Source organism: Marmota marmota, unplaced genomic scaffold, assembly GCF_001458135.2.
Source record: "Marmota marmota marmota unplaced genomic scaffold, marMar, whole genome shotgun sequence".
Taxonomy (NCBI): domain Eukaryota; kingdom Metazoa; phylum Chordata; class Mammalia; order Rodentia; family Sciuridae; genus Marmota; species Marmota marmota.
Window position 1 is genome coordinate 10,233,513 of NW_025999932.1, and position 27,817 is coordinate 10,261,329.

Consider the following 27,817-nt stretch of genomic DNA (forward strand, 5'->3'; position numbering starts at 1 on the left):
TATTTCTCTCCTGGTAGAAACCTGGGCCATGGTGAATCCAATCATCTCTCTTACCTCATTTTCTGAGGTTTAATGGGCAGTCTTTCTCCACCAACATTTATCATCAGTTAACAACATTGTTAAACAAGAAATTCTAAGGCATTTTGCAAAAACCACACGATCTCCCCTCCCTGAGATAATTATAGTTGAAAAAGGACATACAGAACCACATGGATACTTGTTTAACAAGCATTATTTGTACATTCCAATTTTTTCCGTGGCAAAGAAAATAATTGCCCATGTAGAACATGTCAGTGAAACTCTTGGTTCACAAAGAGCAATCTGACCAAGGCTGTTCCAGAACACCTTTTTACAGTCACGTGTTATTTTATTTTTTGTTTTATGTTTTGTTCTCAACACACTAGTTGCTCTGTGGGACATGTTATGAAGACACATTAGGCCCTGAATGGTTGGGCACGTACTCTGTGGACGGTTTTAATGCAAAAATCATATAATTTATTAAAATCTTGCAGTTTGTAGTTTCTACAGCTCTTCTGGTAGGGACTCTCTGAGTGGGCTCAGTAAGCCAAGTGGTTAGGCTTATGTCTCTGATCAGCTGAACTCCATCTCACAGTGCATGACTCAAAGCCTGGATTCATGTGTGATCCCACCCAACCAGTGCTGTACAGGTAAATGTTCAAGAATCAGCTCTACAAATATGTATGTAAGTTTGTTCTCAAGTTTACTGAAATAAAAAGTCTGAGTCACAAAATTTACAAATTATTAAAAAAAAGTGTACAATATTGTAAACTATAAATCAATACAGCCAATAGATTCTCACGAAACGCACTCCTTGATTTTTGTCAAGCTCTTGTGTCTGCACCAGATCTATGAGTGTAGTTTTAGTAAGAATGTTGGTAGATGTTTTGTTGAACTTGATGAGCTGGGTAAAGGTGAAACCATGAAGATAATGTCAGAACATCACTTGATCCTCATGATGTCAGCAACTTCTTTGCTGATTTACATAATAGTATTTCAATGCTGGAAGAATATTTCCTCACATTTTTGACCATTCAGAATATGGTCACAGACACAACAATATTTTAAATTTAATCTGGATTAACATTTTCTCCATTTCATTCTTAAATCTAGACCCTCATCAGAACAATAAACCAAGCCCTTTGATCTGTAGCAGTTGTCAGTTTCCGTGACTTAAATATTCCCACCATGGTTGGCTTCAAGATGCCAAAGTGATGTCATAGAATATGAACTTGGGAAGAGAGGCACAGGAGTGACCCATTACATACTATCTGCATCATACAAACACAATACATGCAAATAACTTCAAAAGGTCAACTGATAAATAAGTTGGAAATGCTAAGTTTGACTATTTTTAATATAATTCAATTACACATGTATACAACTTAACCAAGCTGCTGTGTTTAAAGAAAAAAAAAATCCTAAACATTTATCAATTCTTGCAAGCTGGTAGGAGTCAGCTCCAGCACACCACTGCACCCAAACCATAAAAGTTCAAATTATACCACGGATATTCGAAAAAGGTTTCAACTGCAGGCAGTAGGTAATGACAACTAGCAGCTAGTATGTAGCTCTAGGAAGGCAAGGATCTTTATTAATTGATGTTTTTAAGGGATTTAAAACAGTGGCTAACAGATTATAGGCACTCAACAAACATCCGCAAATTTAATTCATTGAAATGTGGCATTTAGTTATCATACATATTAAGGAATCTGAACACCGTGGTTTTAGAGCTGATCCCTAGAGGACACTGGGTCAACCACTCTGTGAGGAGCTTGGCTTTTTCCTTTTATCTGTAAAGTGGCTGCTAACATCAGCCCCAAACATCAGAACCTCCAGCACAACATCTAGGGAATGAAAATGTCTCCCTCATGCTTTTCTGTTTTCTTTGGTAGTTAGAAGAGGGTCATCTACATAGGCCAGGAACCCTCCTTTCTAGACCCTGGGATGGGAGAAAGTCAAAGAAAAAGTGCTGGGTGTCCGTACTACAGTCAGATTTCCTTACAAACAGGATAAATGAATGCTAGGAATCAAGTGGCACAAATATTTATTTTAGTTCAAGTATCTTTTTCCATCTGAATAAAGTAAAAAGTATGATTCTGACATTTTCTATTCTTATTAATCTCCTTAAAGATAAATCTATGATGGTTCTTCCTCACTACCAATAATTACCTTTAGAAGGAAATCTAGAAAGACAAAGTATCTATGTACTACTTGACTAAACAAGATCTATATCAGATCTTTGCAGTCAGATTCTTAGTGCAACAAACATAATTACAAAAAGAAAAATGGGAATTTAAACAGCTTTCGGAGGCATATTTTTTCTGCACTTTGATCCACGTTGAATGTTGTTGTTGAAAAGAACTGAAACCCATTCACACACAATCACCTTCAAATACGCCATTCTACCTCTTCCACCCAATACTCAAGAGTCCAGGAAATAAACGCAGCTTGCTCTGGGCTCCAAAGGCTGTTGGCCAGGATTCTGGTCACTGAGGAAGATTCTTTCCCATCTCACCGTCCGGACATGTCTCTGGCAGCGAGAACCCCTGTGATCAGAAAAAAGCCAGCAAGTAAATGTCAGAAATGGCTGTGACTGGGGTTGACTCTTCAGAGAAAGAAGTCAGAGGCCATAGAACCACAAATGGACCCTAGAGATGACCTTCTTTCTGTCAAAACTCCAAGATCAATTTAGAAATGTTTTTGTACAGAGGTGAGGAAGGTTTTCTTTATTCATATAGAATCTACCTTTTCCAAGTCTAATGTAACCATGAGACTCCCTTCCCCTTTTTCTGAAATGGAAACCTGAAAAAAATATATATTTAATTGTAATAAAATACATTTAACATAAAATTTGCCCTCTTAAATCATTTTTAGTATGCACTGACATTTAGCGTTCTACTCACATTGTTGTTCATCAGCCTCCAGATTGTGTTCATATTGCAAAACTGAAACTCTGTCAGATGCTAACTCCCTGTTTCCCTCCCCCTGAGCCAACCACTGCTCTACTGTCCCCATGAATTCCATTGCTCGAGATATTTAATAGAAGTGAAGTCGTGTAACATTTATCTTTCTGTGACTGGCTCATTTCACTCAGTCTCTTGTCCACAAGGTCATCTGTGATGCAGCACCTGTCGGAATTTCCTTCCTCTCTAAGGCTGAATGGTGATCCATCACACATATGCACCCCATTTGGCTTATCCACTCATTCACTGATGGACACTTGAGTTGTTTCTGCTTCTTGGCTACTGTGAGTAATGCTTCTAGGAACCCCGGTGTACAAATATCTTTTCAGAACCCTGCTTTCCATTTTTTTTTCAATATGTACTCAGAAGTGGAATTATAAATCCTATGGTAATTCTATTTCTAATCTTTTAGGAACTGTTTTCCATGGTAGCTGCATGGTTTTACATTCCCATTCACAGAAAACAAAGATAGAATCCCTTTTCAAAAATGCTTACCAATATGGAACTGAGTTTGAGAAACACCAGTCTGGTCCAAATCCATTATTTTGCAAATAAATGAATGGACGCCCAAGAGGTAAGGGACTTGTGTAATATCACACAGCTCTTCTTTGGTGAGTCAGCCAGGAGTCTGATGAATGATGGAGAGAATTTAATGCAGGGATTATTTGCAGAGGTATGAGCATCTTGAAGACACGCAGGAAGAGGAGCAGTGAGGAGCTGTCACCACCCGTTGACCTACAGGAGAAAAGAGACACAAATGGCTAATTGAACACAGAAAACCTGGAGTCAGGAGGGCACCCTGCCCAGCAAGCACTGCACCTATCAGGCAGGTGGCCACCAAGAGTGACGGTATGGAAGGAATAGAGGAAGAAATACCCCAAACACTCTCCCCTTCCGCCCACTGATCTCTCACCAGTTGCCCCCATTAGCCAAACCCAACTAGGAGCCAGAAGGCAGGAGTCTTGTATGTAGGGGTAAATCCCCAGGGCCCAGAGGAGAGCACAGCCGGTAAGGAAGAAAGAGGAAGAGAGAGAATGAGTCCTGGGCAGGCAATCCATGGTGTCTGACATGGGAGCTGTCTGTAGGTGGTTTTCTGCACTGTACATTGTAGAAAATTGAAACTTTAGAATGTTCAGAATATTCGAAAAAAAAAGGAAAACAAAAGAACTACCAAAAACCTCACCACTTGCATATAACAGATATGGGTGTTAACATATTTGTTTCCAGTGATACCGTGGAAAGATAATTTATAAAGATATTAAGTTGGGTTTGTTCTCACTGCTGCACAGTGGCAGACCCAGAGGCTATACAAAAGAGGAACAAAGGGCTTAAAGGAAGCCTAGCAATGAATCTTGGAGAACACTTCCTCAGCAAGCACAGGGGGGGATTAGATCGTCTGTTTACTTGGGGACCTCTCTGGGGCTGCTGATGGAGACGGGAGGCTTGTCTGGAAGCTGCTTAATTGTTGATTATGATAGGTTTCAGGAGGAAGGTAATGTCTATGGAAGGCAAAATCTCCCTCACTCAAGCCCCTCCTTGGCAATGCTGTAGATCTGATGTGAGAGTTCTTAGGGAGGGAGAAAATATATTTCGCAGGTGAAAAGAAGGTGAACTATTGTGGCCAAAGGGCAGCCTTTGCCAGATTGTGTCTTCCAGAGGGCATCCCAAGTGCTTTTCTGGCTGTGCTACTTTACACTCCTCCCATGGTGGTGGGGTGTCTGGGTGAACCTTAAACAGGATGTGAGGAGGTCCAGTACGCAGCCCCTATGGTGGAGGAGGCTTCAGAAAGGACACTGAGACATTTAGGCTAATAACCAAACTGACCATGAAAGCCATTTGTGGTTTTGGTTGGATTTTTCCTTGCCCACTCCAAGAAAGCTTTTGTTCAACTAGAGGCAGTCAACTCTTTGGAACCCTATCACTCTTTTGGAGGTTACCTCCTAAGGATGGAAAGGAGAAAAAATACGGCATTTGGGGGAAAGCAGGGGCCACAGAAAGAATGAAAAGGAATCAATAAGGAGAATCCCCTAAATTAGCAAATGAAAGTGGGGTGTATGCAAAAGCTTACAGCCCACCACCACATCCCTCATAATGACCAAGGAAGGTGGTTAGATCTCAGGGGTTGCTGAGAACTGCCAGTTGTGCCTACAGAGATTGAGCCCTGGCACAGGGTACATCAATGGCTACAATTTCTGTACTTATTGGGGTACAGAAGCAGTAGAACCTGCAATAGGCCTTGACAGTGGACTTCTCAGGGGTAAGCACGGATCAGCTCCCAGGATAACTATTCCTGCACATGATCCCCACCCCCAACCCCCGAACACACAACTCGTTTTGCAATGGTGGAAAATGGTGAAATGCTTTCCATGTAGGATGGAGGCCTGACAGACATCTCATAACACATTGCCAATTTCCTCTCCCTGAAATGCATAGAACTCATTAGAAAGATATTAAAAATGAAACACTTAAGGGCAAATCCATGATTAAAAAGAAAGCAAACAGGATGAACCAGAAACTACACAGAATCCCTCAACGTTAGAAAGCAGGCAAGAATCAATGAAAACCACCGCCCAAGGATGACTGTGGGAGGATTCTGCGGCAAGCTCAGGGGTGCACCAGAGCAGCATGCTGGATCCAGAAGGAGGGGGAGAATCTCTGGGGGCCAAGGTGAGAACAGCAGGCCAGTAGCCCCTGGGCAGAGCCTGCAGCACTTCTCAGGGATGTAAGGGTGTGTGGACAGGGCTCTGGGAGCAAGAGACACAGGGCAGTGTCCTGGACATGCCTTGAAGATGTGCAACTTCACAGATCCATACACTCAAGCTGGTGTGAAGCATGAGCTACAGTGACAGTTCCCCTCCCCTCCCTAATCCAGCTGCATAAATCCCTGTAACATCACCTAGCAGGGAATCTTAACACTAATGGACATAGTCAGACTTAAATGTGTAAGGAGAGCCAGCACCATATGGTAGGAAAAAAAGAAAAAATTAAATTTCAACCAATGGAACAGATTGGTGCATAGAAGGGATTCTTCTTTAAAAATATATAATAAGTGTCTTTAAAGATTTAAGGAAATAATGTGGGCAATCACAAGAATAGACAGAAAGAACCAATCAAAATTAGTGGGCATTAATTTTTTAATGGTTAAAATTGAAAGCTCAACATTTCTGTGGAAAAACAGAAATGCCTCAGCTGAGGATCAAATCAATTAGAAAATGGAGGCATGGAATTTGCTCAAAAGGACCAGAAATTTAAAAATTATAGAGCAAATGTAGTTCTAGCATCCCCATACCAAGAATTACAAAAGAAGGGCCTAGAGAAAAATGAAAAGTAAATGAAACTTAAAGAAATAATTGGACGTGTCCAAAGCTCAAGTGATACATTGGGTCTCTGAAAGAAGCCATCAGTACCCAGCAGGATTAAAAAACATATTATTAATTATTCAGACAAAATCAAGAATTAAAAAAACATCCATTTCCACATGGCTTAAACATTAGGGCCAAGGACAAAGGCCACCTATTTCAACATGCCTTAATTATTTGCTCTTAGAAATCCTTTCCCAGAAAGATAAACCCATAAGTCAACAAATAACTGCTGTTGGTTTCAGGAAATTCCTGCAAACCAATTTGTCTGAGCAAATAGTTTGTGCATTTAGACAAATAATTTCCCTCGAAGGACAATGATGCTTTCATCTGGGCAAAAAGATCATTTATCAAAAGGTTTGCATGTCAATATTTGCTTGGTGCACCTCGCTTCACTGGGTCCTCCAAACCCAAACTTTGAGTTATAAATTTTGCCCTATCCCCTGGACTTCCCCCACCAGGACAGGCTTGTCTGAAGCTCTAGGTGTTCTGACCCAGCACCCCTAAACATCCCCCCCAGAGACCCCAGCTAAGATTCTCTCAAGGTGATGGTATCCCTGCTGCAGGAAGTTTAGTAAACGTAGCTTTGCCTTATCAAAAGGTTGGTTTTTGATAGACATTTGGAGGAGCTGACAGTTGAAAATCCATAAAGAAATTTCATCACTAAAATTAAAAAAAAAAAATTCTAAAACCTTCCAGGAAGGAATACACTGTTTATCTACAAAAGAAAAAAGAATCAGACAGACCTCAAGCTTCTTGAAAACAGCAGCAGATACAGGAAGAACTTGGAGCAAGTATTTTCCATATCTAAGAAAAATAACTTTGAACCTAAAACTTTATACCCAGACACAAACTACATGGTTAAACGGGTCAGCAAAAACTAGCCAGTGGACCAGCATGCTGCTTTTACAAATAAGATTGTGTTGGAACACAGTCATGTCCATTCATTCATCTGCTTTGGTGAACTGTGGTTGTTTGGGGGTTTCATCCACACAGCTGAGACCACATGGCTCAAAATATTTACTACTGGGGTCATTTTTAAAAAGCTTGCTGACATCTGCTTTATCTTATTTTTTTACATCCGCTTTAAAATAAAGATATTTATATATGTGTGTGTATATGTATATATACACACACACTAGTGTATACATACACCACACACACACACACACACACACACATATAAGTGTGTATATATACATATTCTCATAAAATTTGCCACACAATGGTGGTGGGAAATCCCTGTGAGAAGTAAGGGTAGAGGTAAAAGAGGAAGAAAGGGGTGAGATGTATAAGACAATGAGTCACACAATAGCAAAAAACTTACAATTGCATTAAGATAAATATTAAATATTTAAAATTTAAATTAAATCATCCACAGAGGCAAGTGAGAGGAACTCAGAGGGCAATAGAGTTCTCAGGCTGAGGAGGAAAGAGAGGAAAGATAATTCCACATGATGCTATTCATTCTAGATAATTATGGACTCCAGACAATATTTGGTATTTACAGGTAAGCATTAGAAGATTAGATGTAAAATGTGTAAACTCTCAGACTTATAAGAGAAAAATTTTAAACGAAGGGCTGACCGACCCAGTGAAAGGTACTGGGAGGATAGGAGAACGAAGTTCAGACGGCAGGAATCAGTCCATAGCAGCGAATTGAATAGATGTGGCTAAAGTACATTTTTTTTTTAGTTCACTCAACGTCATGTTTACTTCATTCAAACTTTGTGGCAGGCCTTATTAAAGGCAGTAGGAACCCAGTAATTGATGGTTCCTGTGAAGTTTACACTTCAGTAAAGAAACAAATCAAATACCAATGGTCATGTAATGTAATTTCAGCCACAGGTGCCATTCTACAAAGAAAAAAAGCAGGATAAAGGGCAGACATATGATGTGGGTTGGTTGACCTGGAGGCTACTGCAATATGTTAAAGGGGCTGAGATTGGGGGAGTATTTGTGGAAACATGCCACACATTCTGGAACTGGAGGATATTTTTAGGAGAAGGATGACAAGATTTGCTGTTGGAAACTACGAGAGGTGAAGGAGCGTTCAGGTTAAACCAGCATTGAAGGAGATCAGATTATGTCTCCCCAAACACGGCACTTTGGCATAAAGATTATTTTGAGCTAAAAGCAATTGAGAATCAACAGACACAGGAAGAGTTCTCTTTATCCATCAAAAAGCAGGACATGCATTTTCCTTCAAAAAAGGTGAGCCCAGATCAGGAAGAAGAGGGAAACCTGTCAGCAGACCCAGAGAGCTGTCCCGAGTAAATACGCCTCAATAAAATAACTTCCCTTCCATTAGTTCCCTCCACTCCATGTGTATCTTAGTCATCTCCCCACAATGTGTTGTCTCTTAAAGCTCAAACCTCCTTCCTTTTGTTAAATCCTATATACAGGCCCTGCTGCCTGACCACTCCTTTGAGTTCCACTTATTTCACCTCAACATGAATAAGAATTGCACACCCTCTCTCCTGTCAATCCATATTTTGTTAGTTTAACTCACAGGCTGCCAGCCACTAACACTGAGATGGTAGAGGAAAAGTGTGTTGACCCCAAGAGGGTATTAAAACAGTATTCAGCTGTGTGCTAAAGCACTCACGTAGGCGCACAAGCACGCATCAACTCTATCCCGTTTACAGGAGACAGACTGTAGCAGACACCCTGGGAACCCTGCTGAGACTCCTCTTCAGTCTGAATGTCCACCCTGGACACTGTGGGGACTGGTTTTGAAGGTTCATGGGCCCTTCTCTGGAGAATTGCTGACTGCAGCTGCCTCATCTGGGTGGTTACCCAATCAGAAAGACCTCCCCAAAAAAGACTTCATGGTATATGATGCCAATGAGCACCCCCACAGGGCACTGTGTCTTTCCTGTGTCTCTCTTAATTATTCTATCATTAGAAAGTAGGAATTCTGAGCCTCATTGACAATGTTCTGAGTTCAGATCTGGAGTGAAGTGAAATGATGAGATTTAATTTTTTTTTCCATTTATCTCATTGCTTCTATTATCCTGGACCATTGTCAAAGAATGTTTCTATTCAAAGGAAGAGTTCTCAGGAGGACCAAGCAAAAAAGGTTTTTGTAACTTAATTTAATTACATGCAAAAATGTAACTTCTTCCATATTCTTAAATGTAAACAGTTCTTTTCAGCTGTTCTCAGTACTCATGCCTGGGATATTTTAGTACATAGAGAAATGTATAAATAGCAAAGGCAGTAAGAGCTGGTGATGTGATTCTAGTTACATTTTTAATGTAACTAGAATTATTTTGGAAATACTACATTTTTAAAGATATTTCTGACAAAACCTACGGATAAAATTTTTACACGATTTCCTGCAGATCGAGGCAACTGTAAAGTTCTTTCAGCAAATCATTTTTATTCCAGAGTCACTCCTCATAGTGGTTAATCTCACAAAAACATTTAGTTTTCTATTTAAAATGTAAAGTAAAATTGATATTGCACCCTAACTCATTTTCACAACATACCAGACTCAATTATTGTATTAGCTTCTTATTGCTGCTGTAAAAAATTACTACAAAATTGCTTGAAACAAGGCAAACTTATCATCATATATTTATGGAGACCAGAAGTCTGAAATGGGTCTCACCACAGTAAAATCTAGGTGCCTGCAGGGCTGTGATCCTTCTGGAGTCTCCAGGAGACAATCCATTTCCTTCCTTTCCCAGTTTCTAGGGCCAGCCCCGACTCCTTCAGTCATGGCCCAATAAGAGGCATCAGGCCTAGTACTTCTCATGCTGTGTCTTTCCAGTTCTCCCTCCTCAGCCTTCTCTTCCACTTATCAGGACCCTTGTGATTTTATCAGACTTACCTAGGTAGTCCAGACTACCCTTTTCACCTGAAGCCTTAACTCCACTTTGCCATATAACCTGTCATACACAGAGTTTCCACACATTAATAAGACAGGCACAAGTTCAGGTAGCCAGTATTCTGCCCATCACAACGATTAAGAAATAATTCCAGTCACATGTAGTTTTAAGTTTAATAATTGCTCACTAAGATTTGTAATATATTTTCAATCAATGCTCAAAAAGTATTTGTTTGCAAATGGACGATTAATTGGAAATTTGGTTTCCTATGAATATCAGGCTCTTACGGACAAGACATTTATTCTATATTTAGTTATAACTTAAATTACAACATAATTGATCAAACAAAATAGAGTGAGCAATAAATGCTTTCAAGCATAGAATTATATGTATAGGATATAATTCTATGGGAGAAGTGGAATGGAGAAAAACAAACTAATACATTTTCCAGTGCTCAGGAAAGATTTATTGGTGCCTACACTTGCAAAAAATAATAATAATACTCATCAAATCATCATATTTAGGTTTCACTGAATAAATTCAAAAGTATAATTAACAGATTTACTTTAATGTTGATGCAATTGAATCTCACCAACTGATATTGTATAATTAACAGGTAACCCCTTTAGACAGGTGGGATGGTTCTGCAGGTGACCATCAACTGACCAGTTTTCCTCCTTTCCTTGCTAATGGTTCTCAAGGATAACTGTAGCTTGTGCTGGGAATGTGGTGTCCTGAGAAGGGGAAGTTGGCCAAAGACCAGGGTCCATTCCAGTCCCTGCCACCAATAGAAATCGAATGCCTTTTGACAATTTAGTCCAATGAGTCCATCCCAAGGAGTAAAGACCAGGGCAGGCTACTTTTCAGGGTCCCTTAGTTGTCATGCCTATGGAGCATGAGCAGGCAAGGCTCTGCCCACCTTGGGAGCTTTCCTGAGCCTTGGGAGGATGGGGGCGGAGGGCCACTCACAATGAATCCCTGGCTTCTTCATCCCTTGCTGCCTATCTGTAAACAACAAACCTGCTTCCTGTAATCTATTGTGTGTGTGGATATCCTACCACACCAGTTTCAGAAAAGTTGGAAACAGAGCACAATGAGTGTTTCACAATATAAAGTTCAAAAATAAGCAAACTACTTAGTGGTATAGAAGCCCAGTTGGATGGTTACCCTTGGATGGCACTGGCAATGACTGGAAGGAAGACAAGAGGCTTCTGGGAGCCTGGTGATGCTTTCTTTCTCACTCCGAGTATTGTTATGCAGACCTGTTCACTGTGGAAACCCATGGCTGTATACTTAATGCTTTATTCACTTTTCTGGGAGTTGTAATTTAATAGCACCATTATTAAAAATGTCAACATAGCCTTTACGTATTATGGATATCTTATCGTTATTTATCTTTCAAATATTTTTCTCACTCTGTCACTTGTACTTTAACTACTATATAGAAAATGTGGACGAAATTTACAACCAGGCAATTCGCAGAGGGCATCCTGCGGATAGTCAGCAAACATGAAACATTATGCAATTTCATTACTACCCAGAGAAATGCAAATGAACATAGTATATAAATCTTTTGCTCATCAAAGTGGAATGTTTCCTGAAGGTTTATAATGTGTATTGTTTACAGTGGAGTGAGGAAAGAGGTACTCACACATCCAATAGGGGATTAGAGCAGGGTTGCCCACAGGGCATGAAGCTGTATGTAACCAACCTCCAGATACAAGAGCCAGCACCCTGCTTGGCACCTTGAGCAGCTGGATTGGTGTAACCAACCGCCTCTCTCCAGAATGTGAAGACAACAAACTCCTGTTTATGGTTGTTGTGTTTTTTTAAATTTCGAGATAACTCCCTATCCAAGCTCATGTCATTTGAATTCAGGAACCAGATTTGGGTGAATTTGAATTTGAATGAATCTCTCACTGAACTCTCTCTATTCAACAACCACAACCAGAGAACTGAAACATGACATATTTACTATTAGAAATCACTTTCTATTAGTAACTATTTAAACTTACAGTGACTATTTTTAAATACCAGTTTTAAAACTGTGCAGTAGTATGGGAGTAGTATGTTTGCAAAAAATTTCTTTTAGAGTGAAAATGTGAAGATAACTGTCCTGATACACTTCTTTGAAATGTATTCTTCAATCCAACCAGAAATAAAGAAGAAAATAAAGAGTAAAGAATAAATAAATAAATAAATAAATAAATACTACATACAGGTTTATTGGCACAATGAATGGGGGTAAACAAGTGCATTTTTTTTTAGGAATCATCAAAGCAGAAGATATATGTTCTTTCTAAGCTGTAAGGGTCCTGCGAAGCGTCGGAGGAAGAGACCACAAGAGACTAGCTTCATGCGATAAGCAGGAGGGAGTTTATTGAGGATCCAATTCAGCGCGCTGAGGCTCCAGGCAGGCTCGCTCAAGAAGGGAGGGCAGCCCAGAGCCCAGAGCAGAGGTCAAGCAGTGCTTAAGTACACTTTTTGGGGAGGGTGGGGGGCTTTGTATACATCAGAACAAATCATCATGAGGCACGGGAAAATTGAACAACAACTCCTAAACATGATTAGTTCATTCATTGGCGGGAACAGGTCGGACGGGGGTGATTGGTCACTCCTAAGCGGGGTACACATTCAAACTGATTGGTTTTAGGGCCTAAATGACTACGTGACAAGTTACACAGAGTCCCAGGTTATTAGACAACCAGGGAGTCAGTGGGAATATTTACTGGGCAGTTCCAGTATTGTCCTAACAGCTACAGGGATTTCAGGTTTTGCAGGTAGCATAGAAACCTAACAATACCTAATCCTTTACATTTTAACTCAGACCTTGCAGCTTAGAAACTTTACAATACCCGGTCTTTTACCCTTTAACTTTTACGCTTTAACTTCAATTTCTTTTACCCTTACAAAACAACCACCTTATATTTTGAAAAATTGGGTTAATAATAGGCCAAATATTATTTTTCAAAGAAAAATAATATCACACTGTTCCTATTCACTGACCATGATATAGTCTTTAGCCCCTAAATATTTTCACCTGGAAATTTAAAAATACTCAGCTAAAAAGCTCTTGAATTAAACAGGACATCAATCTCTGGGGAAGGAAAAAAAAAATGACATTTCTTAGGCTTCCCACCTGACTTGGATGTTCTCCCTAGGCCCCCATACTGACCCCCACCAGGGCCATGGCTGCTGGCCTCTCTAGAGAGGCTGGCTGCCCTCTCTGCCCAGCACTTTCTCCACATTCCCAAGTGAGCAGAACTTGCAGGCAGAACGTCCAAAAAGAGGCCACAGCCAAGCTCTTGGCCTCCCTATGACCTCCCAGATAACCTCCCTAAAGGATTCTGTTGGTGGGAATTCTTGTCCTTCTGCAAGAAATGGGCATTCTCTTCTTATTCCCCATAAGAACTCTGTGGCCTATACTACTTCTTGTTCTGTTTTATTTTAATTTTCTCCTTTGCCCCCAGAAAACTCAGAGTACATTTCATTCTGAATTTTCATGTTTGTCCTTAGCCTAAATTTTCTGATTTAAATTTTTTTTCTTTTGTTCTTCTATTACAAGGCTTTTGGCTATTGTTTGAATGTAGGTAGCCTCCTCAAGTCCTTTGGAAGTGGATGTTATAAATACAACCATACATGTATGCATATCTATATGTATAAACAAACATACAATTAGCTAAAATAAAACCTAAAGGGTAGAAATTTCAAAAAAGGCAGAAGATCATTAGAGATGGTAATTTTAGGCAAGTAAAATCTTGATACACCATAGAATCATGTCAGAAAAGTGACCCTGGTTCATAGAAGTTTCCAGTACTACATGCAGCTGTCCTTCCCCACCTCCTTGGTCATCCACAGACAACATGAATTGAACTCACCAAGAAAACCTTGAGCATAATATCTAACACCCTAAAGATGCCCACACATGCTAAGGAAGGGATGTTCCTTCTGGAACACCAAGAGTTCTTGGAAGACCTGCTGAGGACAGCCCCAGTGGGAACCCCACAGCAACTCCCTGAGCTAATTAACAAATTAGCACTTTGGGGGTGACACCCTCCATTATGTGCAGGTGTGGTTGGAGATAGGTTGCAAGCTTTGCTTGGGGAACACAGCCATGTCTTCAACCTTTGAAAGCGGAAACTGGGGTCACTGGTTGCACTATGAACAGGCCCCCCAGGAAACAATGGGCTGTATTTAGAGTCTGAGGCAAAGGCACTCAGCACCTTGATCCTCCAGTCCTCCTTAGGCAGCTTAATCAGTTGCCCAACAAGCGGCCACTACAAAAACTCACGGAACCTTTGAATCTCAAAGATTTCAAAGTGACCTCACAAAAAGTGGAGGGTGACTATTGGCTTGTCTTTCTCTCTCTCTCTTTTTTTTTCTTTTTTTTTTATTTTTAATTTTTTATTGTGGGTTGTTCAAAACATTACAAATTTCTTGACATATCATATTCCACACTTTGATTCAAGTGGGTTATGAACTCCCACCTTCACCCCATACACAGATTGCAGAATCACATCAGTTACACATCCATTGATTTACATATTGCCATACTAGTGTCTGTTGTGCTCCGCTGCCTTTCCCATCCTCTCTTTTTTTTTCTAAATCACAGTTTTCTTTCAGATAAAAACAATATCGACCTTAATACTTCTGTTCCTGGAAAAATTGATTTTTCACATGATTCCCCAAAACTGCTTTCACATGGGATACAAAAGGGACAGCTCTTATTTTCTAAAGTGCTAGATCAGTGGATGAAGGAACCCTTCCCTTCTTAATGGGATGTTTTATTTTGCAAACTAGCTTCCTGGGGGTTGGGCCAGTGTTAATGAACTTTGAGAGAATTAGACTCACTCGGGTCAGGCAAACGTGGGAATCAGGAGTGAACAAAAGTAGAATGACAGCTTTGCCACCAAGGACAAATGCCATATCCACAAAGTGTGGCCAGTATGATCCTGCCACCCAGGGTCAAAGCTATGAGCTAGAGGCGATCCTGAGCCTGCAAGAATCCCACCACCAGCCCTGAGTCACTGTACTCCCCTGCTTTCTTCTGGTGTTTCTGCTTTGGCAGTGGATCTACTGATGTCCCTACTCACAGCCCAGTATCTGTCACCCTCGCCCCCTGCTCTGGCATCACGCATTGGAATTCAGAACGACTTCAGATTCTAGATCTCTCACATGTCACCTTGAGCCCTGTATTCATCTCCTGCCGGTGTGATTACAAATTGCTACAAACTCAGTGGATTCAAATAACACAAAGTTATAGCTCCCAGTCCATAAGCAAAAATTCTGGGCAGGTGAGCCTGTTTCTTTGCTCTGGATCTCACAGAAGCAAAATCAGGGTCAGCCTGACCTGGCTCTTATCTGGAGGTTCTAGGGAGACTTCGTCTCAGCTAACTGAGGTTGTTGGCAGAGTCCCATCCACCCGGCTGTAGGACTGAGCTCTCTTGGAACCTAAGCTACCTGAGGCCACCCCATATTCATCATCACAGTACTCCTCCATCTTCAGTGACCCGCTGGGTCCTTCTCACACTGCATCTCCCTGAGAAAGTCCTCTGCTTTAAGGACTCAGGTGACCACATCAGTATGCTCCCTAGTCTCCCCAGCCCCTGCCATGATCCAGGATGATCTCCTATCTTCATGTTGACTGATTATTAACTAATACTATAATCAGATCCATAAAAATCTCTTTTGCTATGTCATGAAACATATTCACAGGCTCCAAGAATAACGGTGTGGACATCTTCAGGGGGCTGTTCTGTCTACTGTCCTCCCTCAGTTTCCTTATTGCAGAACAGATCCATAATGCGGTGCCTGGGAGAGCCCTCTGCACACGGCCATGCCCTCCTGTGATGGACTAAGCCATGGAATCAGCCTCCACCCTGAATTCCTTACTGGGATCCACTGTTCTGCCAGGATTTCACATCTCCTTACCACCTGGGCACTCATTTGAGATGCTGATTTTCCAATCATCACCCATCAGCTCCTCCCCCCCAGAGTTTGCCCACAGGCTGATGCCCACAGGCTGATGCCATGCATGCCATTGTACAGGGACCCAGGAACTGACTGCCACCCCCATATCTCCCCTCCAGGTCTACTGACCTCCACTTGACCTTTCTTCAGGATCTGACAGAAGAATTGCCAGAATCATCCCACCACATCTGTTCTCCCCCCGTGAATGCCAGCAATGACACTCTGCCAGAGCTGGAGCAGGAATACTAAGAGGCTGCAAAGTCGCTAGTCGGCATCTGGACCCGTTCGTTCTTCTGCTGGAGATCCAGTAAATTCTTCTAATCAAGGCACATTTGAAACGTGTAGATATCAACAGTGTGTCCTCCCAAATCTCACTTGTTTTGAAACATTTCACTCTGCGAAGAGATATGCTCTAGCTCTCTTTTCTCTAAGGCCAAGAAAGATAAACAGCACCAAGAATTTATATAATATAGATTTAATACCTCCCAACCTCCTCTTCATTTCATCTCCTACTCAATGCATTTCTCTAACTTCTCACCCAATTCACAGACAGAATCCTGACACAAAGAACAGCTGCTAGATCTATATATAAAGAGAGGAAGGGCAAATAAATCTATATGTAACTAGAAAATGACACGCTCCCTGACACCCTCTGGTGGGTGATTAGATAACTGACCTATCTCCCCTACTGGCCTTCCAGCCCCCAAATCACGTGTGTTGCCATACATTCAGCCCACCCTGAAACCCTGCATCCTCAGTGGGAGATAACCAGTTCTCTGACCATCCTGTTTTTGTTACCTGGGTTTAAGTATCAAGTTCATTCATGAATCACTGCCCACAAACTCAGGTGCAAGAAATGATGCATTTCTTTGTATAAATCAGTTTGTTCTCTGATCCCATTGCTGATAATGCCAGGTTGATAGATAACTTAGCCTTAATTGCTTTCAGAGGTTTCCAGCCAGCTCCCTGAAGCTATGGCAAGAGTGCTGTTGAGAGCCACAGCCGAGTCGGAATGGCCCCTGGCATTTTGCCAGAAGTAATGGTTGAGAGGCGAGCCATTAAGATGATGCTGGATTGATTCAATTGTATATTAGACCTTTACACCAGTAATCAGGCGGCTCTTGCTGCCTTGGGCGCCAGCTACTTTGGAGTTCTCCTTGAGTTCTCCCAGGGTTCCGAGAGTGAATGCGCGGCGCAGCCCAGTGGAGGGAGTTCCGGTTGGTGTGTGGTGTTCCTGGGGGCTGCGTGGGTGGCGTTCGGGAGAGTTCCCAGGGAGTGTGCGTGGAGTGCTGTTGGAGTTCAGGCAGTAAAGTTTCCTGTTTGAAGATACAAGTGCTTTGTGGCGGCTCGGTGATTTGTGCCCAGCCAGACTGCGGCAGAGTGCAATGATGCGTACCCTGCCACAGGCTTGGGACCAGCCCTCTGGACAAGCATCAGTTTGCTTTTTGCAGAGATTTCCTCTTCTTGATGGTCCCACGGGGCTTAATTCCTGCCAATTACACGGGCTCCATCTGTCTATGAGCTGGGTAGACACTGCCATTTCTCCATTGGGTACTTCCAGGAAGCTATAACCCAAAACTCCCTCCTCCAAGACCTCAGATTCCCTGCTCTTCTCACCTGAACTTTCTTCCATGGTGGGGAGAGCTCAGGTGGAGAGTGGGAAGCTCCGTGGCACTTCTCTCTCCTGACTTTCCTCAGGCATCAGATCTCCAAGCAGAGCCTTCAGGGATCTACAGCCTTACCTAGGACTTAGTTCTAGAAATAAATCAGACAACCTCAAACCTTTCCTGAGACAATATATCTCAGAGTCTATCTGCATGAATGAGAAGCTGAAGGGAGAAAATCAGGCTGAGAAGCACAATATCTCAGAATACTCATTAGCCCATAGCAATGAAAAGACACAGCCCTTTTTACTCCAAGCACTTTTATGCTCACATCCAACAGAGAATTCCTGAAATCTAAATAAACCCATGCCATCGCGGTAGAGCAAAATGAAAACTTTGGCAGTTTAAGAGCTGACAGGCTGTAGTTTTGCACAGTAACACACAGCAGCTCTGTGTACTGACTTTAACCATAGAGGTCTGCAGTGGCTAACACTGGCTAACAGACAAGGGCAGTAGCAGAGGCAGGAAACAAAACAGCCAGGACAGAACAATCCCCTCCTTAGGCTTAGTTAGAGCCCCAAGGCTGTTGACAAGTTTGTACCCAGATAAGGAATGTAGAATGCTCCCTTCAAAAGAATCGCACCAACTCCCTTGCCTTGATGTACCCCCAAACTTGTTTATGTATGAAAATAAAAACCCTGCTGTGCTCAAGTCTCAGACTTTGGGAATTATCCCTCTGGGCCATGGCGCCACGAATAAAGTGTTGCTTCAAGGTCTCAGTGTCCTGACCCTCTTTCCCGCTGCACCATGAGCTAGGCAGGAGGCAAACCTTAGCCGTGGCAGCCTTCCTATGGCATACCCCAGGGCGGTGGGGGTGGGGAGGACAGCCAGTTTCCTTTGGCTGTCCAAATGCTGTCCACACATTATTTTAGCCTTGGTGCCTAAGAACATAAGAGAGGAATCACTTAGAAATGCATCATGGTTGTTTCTCTGCAAGGCTTTCTTTACCAACTGCTTGGTAATGAATTAACAAGAATTACTCCATCTTTTATTTACATATGGGGTGGAATTTGTAAGTATTTTAGTACTCCTTTGATGCTGCCTTCTCTAGGTGAAAACAAAGCCCAACCAGATGAGAAAGGCAAAGGCCACCACCCAGAACTTGCAACAGCACAGGGCAGGCCATCAGCGCTGGCACTTGGATTTGGTAGAGACTCAAAGGCCAGGGGAGTGGGAGAGTTTTACATTGAGGAAAAGGGGGTCAGCCCCAGGCACGCACCGTTTGGAGGCTGCTGGCCTGGGGTCACTGGGGCAGCTGGCTAGGTTAGGGAGCTTATGGGGCCTTCTCTGATTGATCCTAAGTTGGAAGCAGGGACAAAAATTAGAGAAGCTGTCAGTTTTAAACTAAGTCCCAGTCATTTGGGGCCAATTTTTAGAGAGCTTACTGCTTGGTTTCTGGGCCAGTTGCTACACATTGTGGTCCGACTTCCAGAGGTCTGACTTATGCACCAGCAGGCTGTCTTCCTGGGCTGGCTATTATACACAGAGGGCTGGTGGCTGCAGATGTGGTCAGAGTTCTATTTTTCTATATGTCCTGGCCACTTATGTATTCACTTGCTGTTTACATTCATGACTACAGGATCCTTGAGAACAGGAACAGGTCTTTGAGTCCATATTTCCAGTGGACAATGTCTTTCCAACACACGTGGATCATCTCATTGAGCAATCAGCTCCCATTCCTATTATCCCCAGCCCCTAGCAAACACTTAACTATATTCTCTATGTATTTGACTATTCTGGATATTTGATATAAATAGAATCATACAATGTTTAGCCTCTTGTGACCACCTTCTTCCACTTCATATAATGCTTTCAAAGTAGCATGAACCAGGGGCTGGGTTATAGCTCAGCAGTAGAGCACTTGCCTTGCACTCATGAGGTACTGGGATCAATCTTCAGCACCACATAAAAAATAAATAAATAAATAAATAAAATAATTAAAGTTATTGTGGAAAAAAAAAGTAGCATGAGCCAGTACTTTGTTTCATTGCATGGCTGAATAACATTCCACATGGATACATCCCATGTTGCTTTTCTATTCATCAGCTGATGGACATTGGGGCTGTTTGCACATTTTGATTGGTATGAATGACTTTGCTATGAACCTGGGTGCACAAGTTTTCGTGTAGGCTTAACTTCTCTTGGCAATTGCAGGGTTATATAGTAATTCTTATTTAACTTTTTGAAGAACCTTCTCTTTTTTAAAGTGCCAGATGTGAAGCGTGCTCCATCCAACTGAAACACACAGGAGAGCTGAGAAGAACTGGAAATCTTTCACACTCCAGATGTGATCCCCGCCCCGCAGCCTGCTGAGATCCATGCCCCACAGCACACTGTACCAAAACGATCTGTTTCTTACATCTGTAGCCCCGAGTAGCCTGCAAGTCCCTGTATGGTAGGGACCACACCTTCCAGACTCATCAGCATATCCCCAGCAGTTAGTGGTCAGCACAATGCTGAGAACATACCGATGCTCCAAATTATTGGGGAGTCTAGGTTCATGGATGATCAAACTAATTAAGGCATCCTACCTTTTGTGGTTTGGTCCTTGTTTAATAAGTGCAAGATTTTTCCTTACTCAGAACTCTTGATATGGTACAGCAACATCATCTACCCAGATACATGTAAATTCAGAAAGCAATAAACCCCAGATGCACTGTCAGCAGTGGGGGGGGGGGAGGCAACAACAAAGGCAATCTCCACTTGGAGATGGTACATTTAACTTGTGTTTAAATTAAAAGTGAGTGCCTTTGAGTGTTTCTCTGTTCTGAGTACAAAGACTCATTATCTTAAAACAAAAATGCAATCCCAGATAACACTGGCAAATAAAGCTGAGCATTGTGTCTGTAAGAAAAAACGATCTGATACATGCGTTACATTGTGTCTCTGACATTCAGAGTTTCTAGGCCTGAAAACTCTCCCATTCTGCTTCCACAGAATGACTAGTCTATCTGAGGATCGTGAGGGACAGAGTTAATTTTCCAAGTGTACAGTGAGCTCAGCTCCACTGTCAAATGCTACCATTTAACAGCTCCATCCGCTCGGCTTTGGCTGTGGGCTGGAGGTGTTATCTGCACGCCACTCAAGGACCTACAGAAAGGGACTTATCTCATGGCTCTGTGGGGCTCGGTGTCATTGTGATGAGATCTCTTTTTTTCCTCCTGTAAATTCCCCCTTGATGTTGAAGGGCTGAGCCTGAAAATGATCAAACACCAATTAAGCCATAATGATCTAAGACTTATGCAAGACGGTGACTTGGAAAGGACAGTCTGCTCCTGAAAGATAAATCGAGAAGGATGTGAGGGAAAGAAATATTAATTCAGGGGGAAATGTGTGCGCTCGGTGTGGCAGATTGCAATTGCAGACCCGATTCACCCCCTTCCTCCTGGACCAGCCTTTCTCTCTGGGTGCCCTGTGTCTGCACATGGCCCCCCACTTCCCCATATTTTAGGCCCCGATGTCAGCCTGTGCCTCCTCTCGGGCCCTCAGCTTCAGTCTCCACATGTGCCAAGACACCCGTGATCCCTCTCACATGTGCCCCGTCCCCTGCTGCCACATCCTACAAACCTATTTTCAGCCATCAGTGCTCGGGATTATGAAGATAGCTGCCGTGTAGCCAGCTTACACCTCCTTCTCCCCGACTCTGATTTCTGCCATAATCCCCTGGTGCGCGGCTGACACCCAGTCCCAACACTGGCAGGCAACCATTCCCCACAGCATAGGGCACCACCATCCGGCCCGCTCGGCGTTCAAAGCCACCGTGGTCTGACTGGCTTCCCTGTCATCACGGCTGTTAACAGGAGCTATTTCTTGTCCCCATACCTACTCCTAGAGTCACAGGCAGGGTGCCAGAGGCCCTGAGATGCCATTTCAAGTGCAGGGGACTTACTGGAGATGCTGGATGAGGGAGGGGAAAGGGCAAGGAAATGTGTGATTCAGACAAAGGCCTTGGAGGTGACAGAGGGAAGCAACAGGCTGAGGGGACAGGGAGCCCTGAGGTTTGTCCTGACTCCAAGGAAGCAGGCCACCAGACACCCAAGCCAGCCAGTCCCTGGCCCCGGCTGAGGAAGAGCTGGAGTGAGAGGAAGAGCTCCATCTCCCTGTGAAGAGGCAAGTGGACCCCACCGTCCTAGGTCCTCCGCTAGCCAAAGGAGCAGAGCTCAGAGCTGTGCAGAGGGCTGGGAGGTGGGGTGGGGGAGAAGAGCAAGGAAAGGACCCTGGGGCTGTGATGCATTCATGGCCGTGTCTGCCTCACCTGCGTCCCTCCCTGGTGTCCCTCTGTGCCCCTCGCCTCCACTTGCTCAAATCCTGAGCATCTGTCGCAGCCCCACTCAGGAGTTTCAGCCAGCCTCCTGTCACTGCCCACGCACACAGGCGCAGAGAAGCAAGGCCAGGCCAGCTGAGTGGACAGTTGTTGAGTCCCCCGGGGTTAACTTCCCAGAACCACCACCCCAAAAAAGATATTGTTTTCTTGATGCTGTAAGGGTCCGGCGAACGTCGGAGGAAGAGACCACCAAGAGACCGCGGCTCATGCAACAGCAAAAAGGGTTTATTGAGGATCCAATCCAGCGCGCTGGGGCTCCGTGCTCACTCAAGAAGGGAGAGCAGCCCAGAGCCCCTAGCAGGGGCTGAGCACTGCTTAAGTACACTTTTTGGGGAGGGCGGGGATTTTACATACATCACAGTCTCCTTTAACAAATCATCATACACCGCGGGAAAATCAAACAACAACTCCTAAACATGATTAGTTCATTCATTGGCGGGAACAGGTCGGGCGGGAGTGATAGGTCAGTTCTAAGGGGGGAGGTACATTCAAACTGATTGGTTTAGGCCCTGTGATGTCTACGTGCAAAGTCACACAGGGTCCTAGGTTATCAAACAACCAGTCGGTAAAGGAAATATTTACTGGGCGGTTCCAAGTATTGTCTTAACAGCTACAGGAATTTCAGGTTTTACGTGTAGCATAGGAACTTAACAATACCTGGTCCTTTACATTTTAACTCAGGCCTTGCAGCTTAGAAACTTTACAATGCCCGGTCTTTTACACTTTAACTTCAATTTCTTTTACCCTTACAATGCCACTATTCAGGCAAGAACAATTTTATCTGAAACCCAGGACAACTGACATTGCAGGGTATGCCTTTTTTTTTTTTTTTGGTACCAGGGATTGAACTCAGGGGCACTCAACCCCTGAAGCCACATCCCATTCCTATTTTGTGTTCTATTTAGAGACAAGGTCTCACCGAGTTGCTTAGCGACTTGGTTTTGCTGAGGCTGGCTTTGAACTCACAATCCTCCTGCCTCAGCCTCCTGCACCAATGGGATTACAAGCATGCACCACCACACCCAGCACGCCAAATATTTACGTGTAGAAAACTAGTGCACTTAGCACACTCATAATTAAATAATATGGCTAATCACAAGATAATTACAGCCCTTATTTAAAATATTAAATAATGCTTCAAAGTGTGGTGTAGTAATGAGACAAAAGGTTAAGTTTTTGTGGCATCATTTTCTTTCTATCCTGTCCATGATTTCTGTCACTCTATGTTTAACTTTGACATCAGAAGTCTGACGTTCGGGGCTGTCATGCGAGTTCTGGGCCAAAATGCTTTCTAGGCCCAAATTCGGAGGGGCACAGATTCACCCCTGCCTCTGCCACTGGATCACAAGACTCTTGAGAATAGAATTTGTGTAATGCTCCTCTGCACCTCCAACATCTAGACTTTTAAAATGGGTGGGTGGGTGGATGGATGAAGCTCTCAGAATGATTGCTGCAGTGCCAAGGAGTTAGTAGCTACGCTTTTCTACACCAAAGATGGCGGGTTGCCAGAGAATCGCTTTGGAGACAGATGTAAAAATTAAGACTGTGCATTCAGTAATTCAAGCAGTCTTGAAATTAGATTTGATGAGGCTTTTGAGAAATCAGGATTCTACATCCCATTTCCTACATCTTAGGACTGGAAGGAATCTTGGTGCCCACGTTCTGTTTTATAGAACAGAAGAGGAAAGAATGTGAGGAGGGTTAGGTGATTGGCCTGAGTTCTAAGTGCCTGAGTCAGAGCAGAGCCCAGGCTCCTGACTCCCAGACCAGTGCCAATGTCCACCCAGCCACGCCTGATAAAAAGACGTGTAACAGGAGTCAGACACAATCACCCTGTGATCCAGCAACTCTAGTTTAAAACAAAGATGATTAATTACTCATTCATGTTGGAGCAGCATTAATCACAAAGCCAAAAGGTAGAAAGAAACCACCCAATTGTGCATCAAATGATAAATGAACAAGAAAAATATGACATATACATACAGTACAGTGTTATTCAGCCTTAAAAAGGAATGAAGTTGCAGCACATGTTATAATATAGTCAAACCTTGGAAACATCATGCTAAGTGAAATAAGAGCAAATGTACCATTCCATTTATCTAAAGTATCAGAATCCATTGAGAGGCAAAATAGAAAGGCTGTTCCAGGAGCTGAGGGGAGGGGAGGAGGAAGTAAGTGTCCCATGGGCATATGGTTTCAGTGTAGGATGGTGGAATGTTCCTGGAAACAGATGCTGGTGATGGCTGCACAACACTATGAATATACTTAATGCCACAGAAGTGTCCAATGGAAAAAAAATGGTTAAAGTGGTAAATTTTATGCAATGTGTGTTTTGCCACAAAAAAAATACTAAAAGCAAAAATACTTCTGACAAATGGAGAAGAGGGTTCTGCCTAACAATTTGATTTCACCCAAATTTAAGAAGGTCTCCAGTTGAACATTTTAATGTGTTTTTTTTTTTTTTTTGGAGGGGGGTTGTTTTGATACTAGGAATTTAACCCAGGGGTGCTTAACCACTGAACCACATCACCAGGCCATTTTATTTTTTAATTTTGAAACAGAGTGGTCTTGATAAATTGCTAAGGCTGGCCTAGAACTTGCGATCCTCAGCCTCCCAAACCACTGGGATTACAGGGATGCACCACCATACCTGGCTCAACCTGTTCTTTGTTCTGAAGGGTAATGTTTCCCTTAGCAAAACTCCTTAAAGAGAAACTCAGGCACCCAAATGTGTCTGCCTCTTGCTGGGTGTTCAGTAAACACACAGCGGGTTTTTTGTTTTGTTTTGTTTTGTGTTAATTCAAAGAAGGCCCAAAGCCCAGTCTGGGATGAGGATGGAGTGACATAGATTTTCAGTCTTGCCATGGTAATTAGAGGAAAAGGGAGTGGAGGAAAGAAGTATGGAGGGTGATTTAAAGGGGAGATAGAGAAAGAGGAAACACACAGGAAGCTGAAGTTGAGGGAGGACACTGGTGAGTGGCTTGGGATAGGGGAGTCCCTGTGCTGGGACTGGATACACCTCTGTCCAAGAGGAGGTATCCAGAATACACAGCTAGGGATGGGCACAGGGTCATCAACTCCAGGGACCTTCCCAGAAGTCAATTTGAGGATGCTCACCACCCTATTTTATATGAAGTGGGGACACCAGCCATGTGGCTTTCATATTAGAGAACAGGTTGGGAGACACCGAAAGACCTGCAGATGTTCAATATGCTCCCCTCCCGCAGCTCTACCTCCACATATTGAATCAAACAAACTGAAAACATTCACCAAAAACTGCATCTATGCTGAATACGAACACAGTTTTATCCTTGTCACAAGTCCCTAAACTATTCGGTACAACAGCCATCTATCTACACAGCATTTCCATGGTATTAGATATGATAAGTGATCTAGAAGAGATTTGAAGTAGACAAGCAGATGTGTATAGGTTCATGCAAATCTTAGGCCACTTTATGCCAGGGACTTGAACAGTGGCAGATTTGGGCATTCATGGGGGGTGGGGCATGGAACCAATCCCCCTCCATCACATCCACAGCCCAGTTGTCCCAGGGCAGTGGGACAGTTTCTGAGAGATGGAAGAAAATACCTGGAGACAGCATAGGAGGCAGAAGGGTTTGTTGAGATGGTCTACTGCAACAGGCTGGCAGGTCCCTCACTGCTTTGCCACTCAGCATCTCCTGCCCCCCTCGGGTATGCTGTCTGGTGACAGCCGGTTGAGTGACAGGTATCCTTTCCATGGTACCCTCAGTTCCACTCTAGTCACCACTGAGAGAGGGGTGTTAGATGCTCGATTGCAGCACTCATCAGCGTTAGCTTGCTTAGTTTGCTGGGACAGTTCCCCAGGAGCAACTGTCCGGGCGTACATGCAAGAAAGTAGCTTTCTACAGATGACAGTGGCTTGCCCCCGTCTCCAGGGTGCATGAGAGAAAGCCAGCCCTTCAAGATGTATGTCTCTGGACTTTCCATCCCAGCCTTGTTCTCATTGTTCCTTAGCTTGACACCTTAGAAGACACCTTGGCTAGGTGTCTGGGAGCAGGAAGGGAGTCTTCAAGGACATGGTGTTTCATTGTCCTGCTTTTCTTTGAGGATGATGCACCCTCTGATACTGAGGGATGCCTGTGGGTTTTTGTGTGTGTGTGTGTGTGTGTGTGTCCTGGTGTGCATGTGTATGTAGACATATCTTACTGGCTTTAGAAAGGATGTCTAGAGAAATTATGCTCTTTGATTTTTCTTCTGAAGAACTACATAGTGCATTAAATTATCATGTTCCACACATCCTCATAGGATTTCCCACAGTTAGACTACCATAATTTCTAATCAGCGCTATTTGTTAATGATTCAGTGATGGTCCATCCCTACCAATCACATCAACAAGGCACAGCTCCCTCATAGCACATTGTCCTCTCTCTGCAACTTTTATTAAAGAAAAAATGTCCACCCATTAAATGTTAGTTTTGTAAAGTCAGTTATCTCCAGTGGAGAGTGGCACAACTTCACAGGTTAGTGTTCCTTATAATCAACTGCAGAGGTAATTCTTGTCAAGATGCAGATTCCTGGGCTCCAACACTAAGAGATTCCTACTTATACTGTTTCAGGTGGCCCTAGAATCTGTGTTAATAACCTAAATTTTCATATCACTAGGAGATAGGAAGCTGTTGGTCTCTGGGCCATCTTTGGAGAAATGTGTCCTAGAGAGACTTTATTTTTCTTGTGGTTTTCAGAGGTACAAGGTAGAAACACCCCAACAAGACTCTGAATGGCGGGGTGAAGAAAGAAGGAAATGGAGTCACATTAGAATTAATAAACTCCTTCCCAAACCAACCGGACCTGGCAAACGAGGCTGTTATGAACTGAAGTGTTTCCCCCCAAAATTCACATGTTGAAGTTCCAATACCCAGTACCTTGGAAAGTGACTGTATTTGGAGACAGGGCTTGTAAAGAGGTGATTAGCTTAAAATGAGGCTTTTAGGGTGGCCCCCATCCTCATAAGAAAATGGACACAAAATGAGATGCCACAGACACAGAAAAAAGACCACATGAGGACACAGTGAGAAGACTGTCAGCTGCAAGCCACGGAGACCGAGGAAACCAGACTGGCCGACCGACCTCTTCGTCTCAGACTCGGGGCCATCAGCACTGTGAGGAAGTGCACTTCTGTGGGTGACACCCAGCCTGTGGCACTTGCTCTCATGGTCCCAGCAAACCAACAACAAGCAGGAGCAGTTCTTCCTACCTGCCTCCGAGTCGGCTCCCCGTCTGCAGAGGTGGCCCCACTGTGAGGCCTTTGGTTTTCCATGTAGGATGCCAGAAACCAGGGCTGAGACATCCACTAATGTTCACTGAGGGACAAAGAGCGGGCTTGGAGGGAACTGAAGATCATCAACGACTGAGATGACACAGTTGTGTCAGTTAAGATGGGAGGATAAGCCCTCCCTCGTGGGAATGAGGGCAGAGGGTGGACACCAGAGGCCTCGACTCTCGACTCCTGGATCTCGGAGGCTGGCTCAGCTTGTTCAACCAGATTCATCCGTAGTTACACATAGCAGCTCTTCTGACAAACCTCATCAAAATTCCTCAAGTATTCCATGTGATGGACTGTCCAGCAACAGACCCCACTGAGGGGTAGAGCTGATAGATTTATTTACAGTTTTATTGCAAAGAAATTGAGTTGTAATCC

At 43.3% G+C, this 27,817-nt stretch overlaps 1 long non-coding RNA gene across 1 annotated transcript; it reads right to left on the reverse strand.

The window, feature by feature from the left end:
- Positions 1-732: 732 nt before the first annotated feature.
- LOC125615977 lies at positions 733-27,509 on the reverse strand. Its single transcript, XR_007346576.1, has 3 exons — positions 27,374-27,509; positions 3,480-3,719; positions 733-2,567 (listed from the first exon to the last, which is right to left on the reverse strand). It is a non-coding gene; the product is annotated as an uncharacterized LOC125615977 (long non-coding RNA).
- Positions 27,510-27,817: the final 308 nt, after the last annotated feature.